At 44.7% G+C, this 12478-nt stretch overlaps 1 protein-coding gene across 3 annotated transcripts in view; it reads left to right on the top strand.

The window, feature by feature from the left end:
- Positions 1–12478, top strand: part of KCNK4 (potassium two pore domain channel subfamily K member 4) — a 56526-nt gene that overhangs the window by 29548 nt on the left and 14500 nt on the right. The gene's annotated exons all lie outside the window — the stretch shown is intronic.

The raw sequence follows: 12478 nt of genomic DNA, 5'->3' as shown, positions 1-12478 counted from the left end.
GGCATCTCCACCATTAAGGGTAACCCTGATTTTAGGGATAGTCAAGCGACCCCTAGTGTGAGGGACCGCATAAGAGCTTCTGTCCCTCGCTTTCCTACAGTCACATTGTGACAGCTGCTCTAAAGGCCCCGTCATACCCAGAGATAAATCTTTGGCAGATCTGTGGTTGCAGTGAAATCATGGACATATTGTTCCATTTGTACACAGCCACAAACCTGGCACTGATTGTCCACAATTTCACTGCAACCACAGATCTGCCACAGATCTGCCACAGATCAGCCACAGATCTGCCACAGATCTGCCACAGATCTGCCACAGATCTGCCACAGATTTATCTCTGTGTGTAAAGTGGCCTTAAGATTACATAGCAAAAAATTGGAGATAGATTTCCTTTAAATCAGGGTCTGCATGGCAAGTGAAAACACCCCAAAAAATTAATTGTTTACTGTTAGCATCGTACAACCTCAAAGTTTCACTATAAAGGAAAAGAAAAAGTCACAAGTGACTTGTAACCTAGCCTTAAAGGTGTCGCACCTGTACACATTGGAGGTGCAGAATGTGATGATTGTCACTAGGCGGCACTAGACATTACTTGCATGCAGTAAATGGAGAGGTAGTCAGACAGGCGGGCACGATAGCACACGGGGGGGGGGCAGACAGAGACGAGGTCAAATTAAAAGCCGAAGGTCAGGGTTCTAGGAGAGTACGTGCGAAAATACAGGGAGCAGACGGGGATGTGGTCAGGAGGAAGTCCGAGGTCAGAAGCCGGGAAGTAACAACAGAAACAGGGGAGGACAGACAGAGACGGGTCAACAACAGTCCGGAGACAAGAGACCAAGACCAGAACACTGAGCACCTCGGGAGCCAACAGCACAACTGTAAATGGGAAGTACAACTTGCGGTTTCCTGTGCTAACACGCTACCTAATGAAGCAGAGCAATCACCGGGAACGAGAAACATCTACGAGAGCACCTCCCAGGACCAACATGAAACCCAGTGCTGTGAAACAACCAGCAGAGCATTCGTCCTGCGAAACACTCTACACCATAGACAGCATACCGGCTCTGCAGGAGAGCATGACAGAACAATACAGAATGTTCTGCACATAGGAACCGTGACACAGGGTTTCCGATGATTTTCGATGTATCAGAACGCGTGAACATTTGCCAGGTATTGTGCACGTGTCCATCAGAATAGGACGGATGCACAATATCTGCCAGTTGTCATAACATCATTCACAACACTCACCTCTAATGCAGAAGTACCGTAAGCGGTACCGGAGTATTCCTTTAATACCAAATTCCCCTCTACTTCATCCGTAAGCAGACAGTCCTTTTGTATACTTGGCATCAAAGAACATTTTACCCTAAGACCTTCAGTTGTTTACAAACGTCGCTTATCGTTGTTACAATCGATCCTTCTGTCTGAGACAGTTTTTGAGCTTCACTCTACACATATTCTGCCAGTAAATGCCTAGATTCAGTGATACAGTTCACCTGACGGAAGGTGGAGGTAAGCGGGTCGTATTACTTGTACATCCCCCCCTCCGCGCATTGTCTCCCGGGGTACTTCTGGAGATACATTAACTAAACCTTGTCTCCGAAAGAGCTCATTTATCGATTAGCGCTGCGGAATTCAATTTTTGGTGCTTTCGAAATTAGATTTTGACTTGAGTTTGTGACTCTGTGCAGACAGAAAATCACGTGAGACAAAGTGCAAACAGTCTATTAACTGAGTAGAGCAGTATGGGCTGGAGAACCATCTATGTAACGAAAACTAATGAGTGCATTATTAGATACGGCTTTATATGACTTGGGCATTTTTCGAATACAGGTGACCCCAGGTGAGGCGAGGACGATGCTGCTTTTCTTATGTCTTCTATTATTACTCTTATTATTTTCCCAAAAAGTATTTTTTATATATATATATATATATATATATATATTTTTTTTTTTTTATTTAAAAAGTTACTTACCGTAACTACGCATTTAAAAGGAGTCTGTATGAGCTGAGCACATTAACTTGTAGGGGATATGGCCCCTTTAAAACTTGCACCTTTAGTGATCTAATTGCTGCCTTTGTTCTTCAGAAACTGAAATTTAATGAACTATAGTAATTAGGTGTCATGAGGACTGGAGTTCCTAATCTGGCTCTCAGGCTAGGGGGCCCTAGCTGTCCCTGATCCCAGAGATACATCTGATGGTGAAGATGTCTGAGCCGCCTTCCTTGCCCTGCTCCTGGAGAGCCCTGATTTAATACCACCTCTACTCATCCCCAGGGAAGAACCGGGACAGGAGTGGTGGAAATCACATAATCTAATACACCGGTCCTTGATCCCAGAGATACCTCTGATGGTGAAGATGTCTGAGCCACCTTCCTTGCCCTGCTCCTGAAAAGCCTTGATCTAATACCCCTTCTCCCCAACACCAGTAAAAGATCGGCACAGGAGTGGTTGAAACCACATAATCTAATACCCCCTCTCCTCAACCCCAGGGGAGGGCCGGGACAGGAGTGGTTGAAACCACATAATCTAATACCCCCTCTCCTCAACCCCAGGGGAGGGCCGGGACAGGAGTGGTTGAAACCACATAATCTAATACCCCCTCTCCTCAACCCCAGGGGAGGGCCGGGACAGGAGTGGTTGAAACCACATAATCTAATACCCCCTCTCCTCAACCCCAGGGGAGGGCCGGGACAGGAGTGGTTGAAACCATGTAATCTAATACCACCTCTCCTCAACCCCAGGGGAGGACCGGGACCGGAGTGGTTGAAACCATGTAATCTAATACCACCTCTCCTCAACCCAAGGGGAGGACCGGGACAGGAGTGGCTGGAACCACATAATCCAATACCACCTCTCCTCAACCCCAGTGGAAGAACGGGACAGGAGCGGTTGTAACCACATAATCTAATACCCCTTCTATTCAACCCCAGGGGAGGGCAAGGGCATGAGTGGTTGAAACCATGTAATCTAATACCACCTCTCCTCAACCCCATGGGAGGGCCAGGACAGGAGTGGTTGAAACCACAAATATGGACAAATGAGGAGACCAAAGCTCTATCACATAGCTAGCACACACGAAGATATAATGTGATGCCTTGGCAAAACCAGGTAGTCACAGATAGGCCCCCGCATAACAACTTCCCTCACCTAGGTTACACACAGCCGACCTGAAACCCTAGTCATCCCCCTCAGGGCAAGACAGGCACACCAGTGGGCGGGACCAGGCAGTTAGGGAATGCCCACCTAGGGGTCTAGACAGCCCGGGTCAGGAAAACAAGCAGTTAAGCTTTAGTTCAGTTTTGGAGTTCAAATTGAGAGGAGTGTGGGCTGGAACTAGGTGTAGCTCCAGCAGAGGAAGTTCAAGTTGAACGGTGCCAGGGTCGGAGCCCTGGTATCTTGGCTAGTTGGTAGACGGTGGTCTCCGTCAGCAGGAGATGGGAAGATGGCTCGGCAGATCCGAGGAGGACCGGAGAAGGGTTGGAGCCCACCGGTACTGACACCGGAGACCCGACCGGAAACCGTGCACAGAGGGGGTACTCTGACCCTGAAGCCAGGACCGAAACCAGCGGCCTAGCTAATTAACCGATTGAGGGCAGGATTATAGGTCCTGTCCCAACCAAAGTCCCAAATGCAGACAACCACCCACAGAGAGGAATAGGGCAACCACCGGGGCCCATAGATCCCACCGGTCAGTGTCAGCGAACACGGCTCCTTAGGCACACAGCAAGCCGGGAGTGGACTCCTGAGTTCCAAACCAGGCAGCCCACAATACACAAAAACACTGCAGAGGAAAGGACAGCGACCACCAGCCCGGGTGGTGGGACCAGAGTACAACCGGTTGCGGCGGCCGGCCACCAGCACCTTGGTTTACCAAAGGACTCGTGTGATTCATCCAATTGTGAGTAACCAACTATCCCCTGGTTCATATGGGCGTGCCGTCGCCATACCCTGCACAGAGACACTGGGCCCCGGGGCAACCATCCCTACCCACGGAGGGGTTAACATCCGGCTGCCATTACATTTCCCCCGGGTATCCCACAACAGCAGCGGTGGTGTCCCACTTCACCACACACCGTGGGTGGTGTCACAGACTTTCTACAATCAATCCCGTACAAATATGTCCCCCTTTTATTCTGAGTGACCGCGAGACCCCCGGGTCCGGGGAACCCCTCGAGCCGTACCGTAGGCCCCGGATCTGAGCAGCGCCGGCTGCTGGCACGGGGGCGGCACAATAAGACAATTTGTGATAAGGAGGAAATAAAGAGCAGGGAGGAAATAACTAAATTATGAGAGGGTTTCCACAGTATACCAAGCATCCTGCAGTAAATCACCAGCAACTGGAACACAACAGCAGAAGGACCGGATTAGCAGAAGCTATAGTCGGCATGGGAAGACAGATTCCGCCATCTTAAAAAGGCGGGAAGTGATTGTGTTATGTCTCCCGCAACATGTAATCTAAAAGGTAACCAGCAGAATAGCAGAAATTAACTGCTGCTAGCCCGATCACTAATGAGCACACAGCTGGTCGATGCCAGAGCCTGTCTGTGCAACTTAGAATCACCAGAGAAGGTTTAGTGTGGAGTGTCAGAGTCTGTGGCCTGAACAGCATCTATGCCGCCATGACACTCGACGAGGTTAGAGCCAAACACTGAGTGACATTAGGATGCTGAGGTATGTGCACACAAAGTCTTTTTCAGGCAGATTCAGCCTAGAATCCACTTGAAAAGCACCCCAAAAAATAACATAGTGTACAGCAAAAAAAAAAGTTGTACAAATACAACTTTCATGTCATCTTTGAAAAAAATGATTTTTGCAGGATCCTTTTTTTTAAACATGTGAGTCTATGGAGAATGGATCTAATGTAGAATCCCTCTGAGCTCGTTCTGACAGTCTCGTTCAGGACACTTTGTAACCCTTTTTTACATGGGTTAGATTGGTTATATTTTGTTTTCAAGCTTGTACGAAGAACATACTGGTACTCAAGATACAAAATATTTCAGAAGGGTTGACCTGATTGGTCGCAATGGTTTTGTCTGACAGTTTAATTGTAGGAGACACGTTCTTTGTTTTGGAACAAAAGTAAAGTAGGAAATTGTTTCTAAAGAGTGGAACGTTGGCTCCATATTATGTGGAAATATGCAGACTACAATGCGCCTGCTGCAGCCAAAGATTCACAATTAAAAAAATACAAAAAACTATAAAAATATAAAAAGATTTAAAATCTATTCATATACAGTATGTCACAAAAGTGAGTACACCCCTCACAGTTTTGTAAATATTTTATTATGTTATGTCCTGGTGGTGGATACTCTGGGCCGTGCACCGGACTCCTCCAGTGAGGCAACCCGGAGCTAACCCCTGTACAGGGACTGTCCGATCACCCCACCAGAGGGCCTAGATGCACGGTAGCCGGAGCACTAATGGTACAGGAACAGAGTCCTTCAGGAGACTGGGAAAAAGATGTCTCTGGGACCACGGAGATCCTGGAGGTAGTCCAGATGACGAGGCTCAGGTTCAGGTGCCGGGTTGAGACGTCAGGCGGGATCCAGGTCCAGCTGAACTAGAGGGCAGAGGTCAGCGGGTGAAGCCGAGGATCGGAGACGAGTTCAGGCTGAAGAAGATAGTGGGGTCACAGCCGACAGTCACCGAAAGACTTCCTGGGCGAACTGTGGTCAGGACCGGGTTAGAGTGGCAGGACGGGCTCTGCGAAAGACACAGGGCTAATAGGAGACAAGGCAAGAGGGGACCTGAACACCTAGCTTAGGGAACACGTTGAACAGGCACCGCCCACATGGAAGGAAGGTCCTAATATACCCTGTACCTGAATTTGGCAATATCCTGTTTCTGGAACGCTGGCCCTTTAAGAGGAGGTCAATGACCGCGCGCGCGCCCTAATGCACATGCGCGAAGCCCGAGTGCCGGAGACCAGAGCAGGAAGCGGTGCAGAGGAAGCAGGAGAGCCCGACAGTGTGTCCTGGGTCGCAAGGGAACGCCGGGAGTGGGGGACAGGAAGCATGGAGGATGCTGTCAGGACCGGGAGGACTGGTAGACCCAGGAGGCGGCTCTGCTGGACCGAGCACCCCACCGGCCCAACTTATTTGGTTGACCATGGCGAGACCTGTTCTGTCTTGCTAAACCACTGTATAGTCTTGGCAACCATGCTGCAGCTCAGTGTCAGGGTGGTGACAATCTTCCTATAGCCTCGGTCATCTTTATGGAAAGCAACAATTCTTTTTTTCAGATCCTCAGAGAATTCTTTGCCATGAGGAGCCATGCTGAACTTCCAGTGACCAGTATGAGAGAGTGTGTGAGATAACACCAAATGTAACAGCCCTTCTCCCCATTCACACCTGAGACCTTGTAACACTAATGAGTCACATGACCCTGGGGAGGGAAAATTGCTAATTGGGCACAATTTGGCCATTTTCACTTAGGGGTGTACTCACTTTTGTTGCCAGCGGTTTAGATAGTAATGCCTGTGTGTCGAGTTATTTAGAGGGCATCAAATGTACACTGTTAGTCAAACAGCACACTGACTACTTACGATAACTCTGTGGAGTCTTTCTGATTAATCAAGCCTTATTATATATATATTTTTTAATTTTGGAGAATTTATTACTTTTTCCAAATCACCAATGACAGCAAAGAAAATGTGCTGGACGCTACTTTATATTACGTTGATAGCATAGATTGATGATTCAGCTTCGTCTCTGCCAAAGTTGATCTTAAGTGATTCTCAAGGATTGACAGTTTGCTGAAGCTTCTCCCACCAGGAGCTGCAATCAGTCCTTATGATGCACATCAGTCTCAGAACTAAGCAACCTTCTGAAAATATGTTAGATGTTTGATTCCATTTAAAGGAAACTTGTCGCATTGAACAAGCAGCATATTATGGAGAAAGAAGATCTGAGCAGATTGATGTATAGTTTTGTGATGATAAAAAAAATAAGAAAAACTTTGCAATTTATGTATAAAAACCCCTTCTAATTCTTGGCTCAGAGGTCCAGTGGGCGGTGCTAATTAGTGACTGACAGCTCTGTCTTTGTGCATGTTCCTACATCGAAGGCTTTCAGTCACTGATAAGACTGTCCACTAGACATCTGAGCCAATAATGGGCAGAGATATAAATGAATAAATTACAGGTTTCAATGAATATTTTCCGAACATAATATATAACATTTCTCAATGGCAATGTCATCAGTGTGTCCCACTTTGGGGAGACCTCTGGTGAGTCTAGGACCATAAGGTCAATTATTATTCACAGTATCTACTTTATTTCAGTGCTGTAGGGGTTAAGGACTCTTTCCTATCTGTCTGTCCTTTGTAGTCCTAATCTCAGGTGCAGCTCTTTTGTGACCACTCTCCTTCTCTATAAAAAGTCACGTGTCTACAGTCTGATGCCAGTTATAGATTCTCATTCTATGCTGACCACTTAGGAAGGAGTCTGTCTCTGGTAGAAGTTGAGTAGTTGTGACAATTGCAGCTGTGGTGTTGAGCTGCATTGGAGTGGTTTGGAGTGTTTTCCTTTTTATGTTTTTATGTCTATTTCCCCCTATCTGTCTCCCTTACCTTGTGTTGCATTAGTGTATGGTGAGACTAGTGTTCTCACCAGCCTTCTCACTAGCCAGTTCAGATCGAGCGAGGGTCTAGGTACATGACGGCGACGGGGGGAAGGACCCTTAAAGGGACTTTAGGGAGCCATGGGTAGAGTCTCATGTGAGTTGCAAGAGGGGTCCCCTCTCCTCTCTCCCTATTGCTCGGGTCTTCCTTTGATACCACTCCCATTGTTTCCCCTGTATTTTGCCACACATTGAGTGTCTGTACGCTCTGGTGCAACAGTCAAGAATTTTAATTCTTTATGTAATATTCATATATTCTTGTTAGTTTGACCCTAGAAAATGTATTAATTGAGTCAAAAGCTAATTGACATAGCACAGCTACTTTAAGTGTCACTGTCTCTAATAATATTGCTATAATACTTCAATAGCTAATAACTAGCTATTATATACTATTTTATTATTTTTATTTATTATTATATTATTTATATTATTATTATTATTATTATTATTATTATTATTATTATTATTATTATTATAATACGCTTATATTATTTTTATATTGTATTATTATTTTTATATTATTATATATTATATTTTTCCATTATTATTATTATTATTATTATATTTTATATTATATTATACTATATGGTATACTATTATATACTAAAAATATCTAGGTAATATTACTTTGCTTACTTATTTTTATTTTTTGGAAAGAGGAGCTGTCAGCTCTCATTACATGTCGCTTTTAGTAAATGGCTGTTTTTTCAGTAAAATATAAATTCTGGAGCACTACGGTGTTCCTTTGTTATTCCTCCATTGTCAAATGGGTGTTACCAGTTGGGGAGTGTCCTTATCCTGACTATGTAAAATCAGTGCTGGAAGTTTCATACTTTGTATGGACACTCCTATTTGACCAGGAGAAAGGTAACACTGTGTTGTTAATTCAGGAGGAGTAACAAATGAACTGTAAAGGGTGTCCGACAATAGAAGGTCACAGTGTTTGGCTGCACAAAATGCTCCCTGACTTTCTACTGTTCCTGCTGTCAGTACTCAGTGTTTCAGTAGCTCCTCTGCTGGGTTTTCATCCTTTTCCCTTTAAGACCCAGTAGAGGTCCTCGTCCCTTTGGGTTTAAATGCCCTCATTTCCCCTGGACTTATGCTGATAATATTCAGTTTATTCTAGCTCTGGGTGCAAGCAGGTGGCTTGCACTCATCTGTGTTATTGTTGCTGAAACTTTGCTGAACTTCTACCTGTGTCATCTGTGGAAAAGTAGATCATACTTTCCCCCTGTGTGTCCCCCTTGTGTCTTCTATAGTTGTTTAGAGGGGTTGATAGAAAGCTGATCCCACCCGTTCCCTATTTAGGACCCAGCACGAGGGATACCCAGGATCAGGTATCCGGCTCGGCGCATAGGTGCAGAACCTATCTAGAGTGGTGAGGGATCCCAGGGACCAGCAGTAGGTTTCGTCAGGAGTCACTAGAATAAAAAGTGATAAAAAAGTTCTATGTGCTATAAAATAGTACAGCATGTCTTGAAAAAAATAAACTCAATTTATTTGATAGAAGTAAAAGTTATGGCTCTTAGAATCCAAAATCAATGACTATTTCAAGCAGTGAAATAAAAAGTAATAAAATAAAAAATAAATAAAAAAATAAATAATATATATAGTATAACTGTAATGGTAAAAGTCCACTATCAAGTTAACGTATTAATTTTTCTGCTTAGTGAATGGTGTGAAATTCACAATATAAATTAAAAAGTACAGAATTGTTGTTTTAGTTCCATAAAGAATTAACAATAGTGAATCAAAAAGTTATATGTACTCCAAAATCATACCACTGAAAAATAGAAATTGCTCCACAACAAAACATTTTAACATTGGAGTCTATGGAAAACGGATCTGTTATCGGATTGCTATTTATCTTCCATTTGAAACAGATCCTGTAGAAAAAAACTGATCAGTTACAAATGCAAGAAAAATGGAAGATAAATAGGAATCAGTTAACGGATCAGTTCTCCATAGGCTCCAATGTGTTAGATCAGGGTTTGGACAGGAGTTAGGGTCATTCTGGCGGTCCAGACCTAGCTACCATCAAGTGTAACTCTTGGATAAGGGACAGCGCAGGGACCCCAGTCTGAGGGCCAGTTTATGGGTCCATGCTCAAGTTACCCCCAACACCTCCGTGACATTTTCACTTTAGTTAGTGCAATCATTATCATTCCTATCATATAAAGTTAATACGATGGGAAGATCTTCCATTTTACCTTGCTGTTCTGTACACATGGATATACAATATCATTGCAAATTATTAATCAAGTAATTTCATTTAGCTGACTGGATAGTTTCCACTTCGAAGAGACATAAATCTTTCTTCTGGTATCAGGATATGAGAAGCACAAGCTTGCAGATAATTTGCCTCAATGTCTTACTTGCATCCTGCAGAATTATTGGGAATTTGGATATTAACCCTTTTAATTCTAGCACAATACTTATATTGTCACAGTAATCATGTGGGTAGAGCAGTTGGGCTGTGATCAATACTGATTATAGGGAGGGGACACCCCTTGTTATTTCTCCATCAGAGACAACATTGCAATCACCTGGTCTGGAGGTTTTTGATCGGCAGCTGTGAGCCCTCAGAGCTGTGTCACGGGTGTCAGACAATCATGTGGTTTCTGGCCATAGAAGGTCACAGTGTTTGGCTACGCAAACTGCTCCCTGACTTTTTATTATTACTGCTGTCAGTATTCATTGGTATAGGTATATTCCTGCTGGATTCATCTCTTCCTATTTTGGACCCACCAGGAGCTCGCCTTCCAACCAGCTGCTGATCATCAGCATTCTCTTTGTGCTTAAATACTCCCTTCTTCCCTAGACTGGTGCTGGTGATATTTTCAGTTCATTCAAGCTCTGGTTGCAGGCATGTGGCTTGTACTCCTCTGTGGTATCATTGCTGAAGCTTTGCTGAACGTCTACTTGAGTCATCTGTGGATAAGTAGTTCATGTACTTTTCCCCGTGTGTCCCCCTTGTATCTTCATTTAGTGTTTAGTGGGGTCGGCGAAGAGCTCATCCCACCCATCCCTATTTAGCGCCCTGCACTAGGGATACCTAGGGTCAGGTATCCGGCTTGGCTCATAAATGCGGAACCTATCTAGGGTGGTGAAGGACCGCATGAACCAGCAATAGGTTTGGTCAGGGGTCACCAACTCCCCCTTCTGTAGGCGCAGGGGTCCCCTTCCCTTCCCTTTTGCCGCTCGCTTGGTACTTCACCTTACCTAGTTTAACAGGCTGTTAAGCATGTGTTCCCTTTAGGACAAATGTTGGCTATACAGTAATAATTTATTTCTATTGACATTTCCATAATTGGTATGAGCTGCAATATGAGACAAAGATTCCAATATGGACACAATACTTTGAGTGTCTAAACCAAGAAAAAGACTCCTTTGAAGGCTATGGCTTTTTCATTTGGCTAATCAGGGATCAAACACTGACGATCTAGATTATACTTGGATTGGACAATAAGATCTACTACTGCTGGGCTTGTGTCTTCAAGTAGATTTTCACTTCTGGTGACTATATACATTCACTCTTTGTATATGCACGGTGTATGTATCTTTTTGACATATAGACAGCACATATTTGCATTGTGCACCACTTGCTCATAGGTATTTGTGAGTAACAAAAGAGTAAAATTATTAAACCATCATTGCAAATTTAGTTGATTAGAAAAATGTAAATGCTTTCTGCTGTTGGCAATAAATCAATGAAACAAAAACAATATAAATAACGCAATTCAACTAATATACCAAGTGTTTTCTCCGAATCCAGCATCAAATCCCAGCTTTAATGATCACCGGAATGTCAGAAGTATTAATTCCCTTCATTACAAACATATTTAATACTCAGTAGAGTCTCTCTGGCTGTTGTAACCTGCTGCAAATACACAGACACCAACTTATGGTTGTGTCCTGAAGAATCTTAAGCCTGCTTTACACGAGTCGACCGATCGTGCGATTTCACGATCGATCGTACCCGTCCCCGTTGTTTGTGCGTCACGGGCAAATCGCTGCCCGTGTCGCAAAAAAGTCGTGAAACCCCCGTCACACGCACTTACCTGCTGAGCGACCTCGCTGTGGGCGGCGAACGTCCTCTTCCTAGAGGGGGAGGGACGTTCGGCGTCACAGCGACGTCACACAGCCGCCGGCCAATAGAAGCGGAGGGGCGGAGATGAGCGGGACGTAAACATCCCGCCCACCTCCTTCCCTCCGCATAGCCGGCGGGTGCCGCGGGACGCAGGTAAGCTGTGTTCATCGTTCCCGGGGTGTCACACGGAGCGATGTGTGCTGCCACGGGAACAATGAACAACCGTCGCCATTTAAATTAAACAATTTTTTAAAACTGAGCGACGAGTACACGACTCACGATTTGTGAGCGATACTGTGTCGCTCGGAGGTGTCACACGAGACGACGTCGTGAACGATGCCGGATGTGCGTCACGAAAACCGTGACCCTGACGATGCATCGCACGATAGATCGTCTCGTGTAAAGCCCGCATTACTTATTCATCATGGGCAACGATCTCAAGTTAAATTAATATTTAGGGGTTCCAAAAAGTTCATTGCCATGAACAAACAAAATAAATGATACAAAAAGACACCAAGGCAGTGAATTTTACTAGAGATACAGTTGGAAGCAAAGTTTGGTGTCCTCTAAATAATTCACCACACAGCCATTAGTGTCTAAACCGCTGGCAACAAAAGTGAGTACACCCCCAAGTGAAAATAGCCAAAATGTGCCCCATTAGCCATTTTCCCTCCCCAGTGTCATGTGACTCATTAGTGTTACAAGGCATCAGGTGTGAATGGGGAGCAGGGGTGTTACATTTGGTGTTATCTCTCACACACTCTC

The sequence above is a fragment of the Anomaloglossus baeobatrachus genome, chromosome 10 (genome assembly GCF_048569485.1).
Source record: "Anomaloglossus baeobatrachus isolate aAnoBae1 chromosome 10, aAnoBae1.hap1, whole genome shotgun sequence".
NCBI lineage: Eukaryota > Metazoa > Chordata > Amphibia > Anura > Aromobatidae > Anomaloglossus > Anomaloglossus baeobatrachus.
This window is presented reverse-complemented; position numbering and strand designations above follow the sequence as displayed.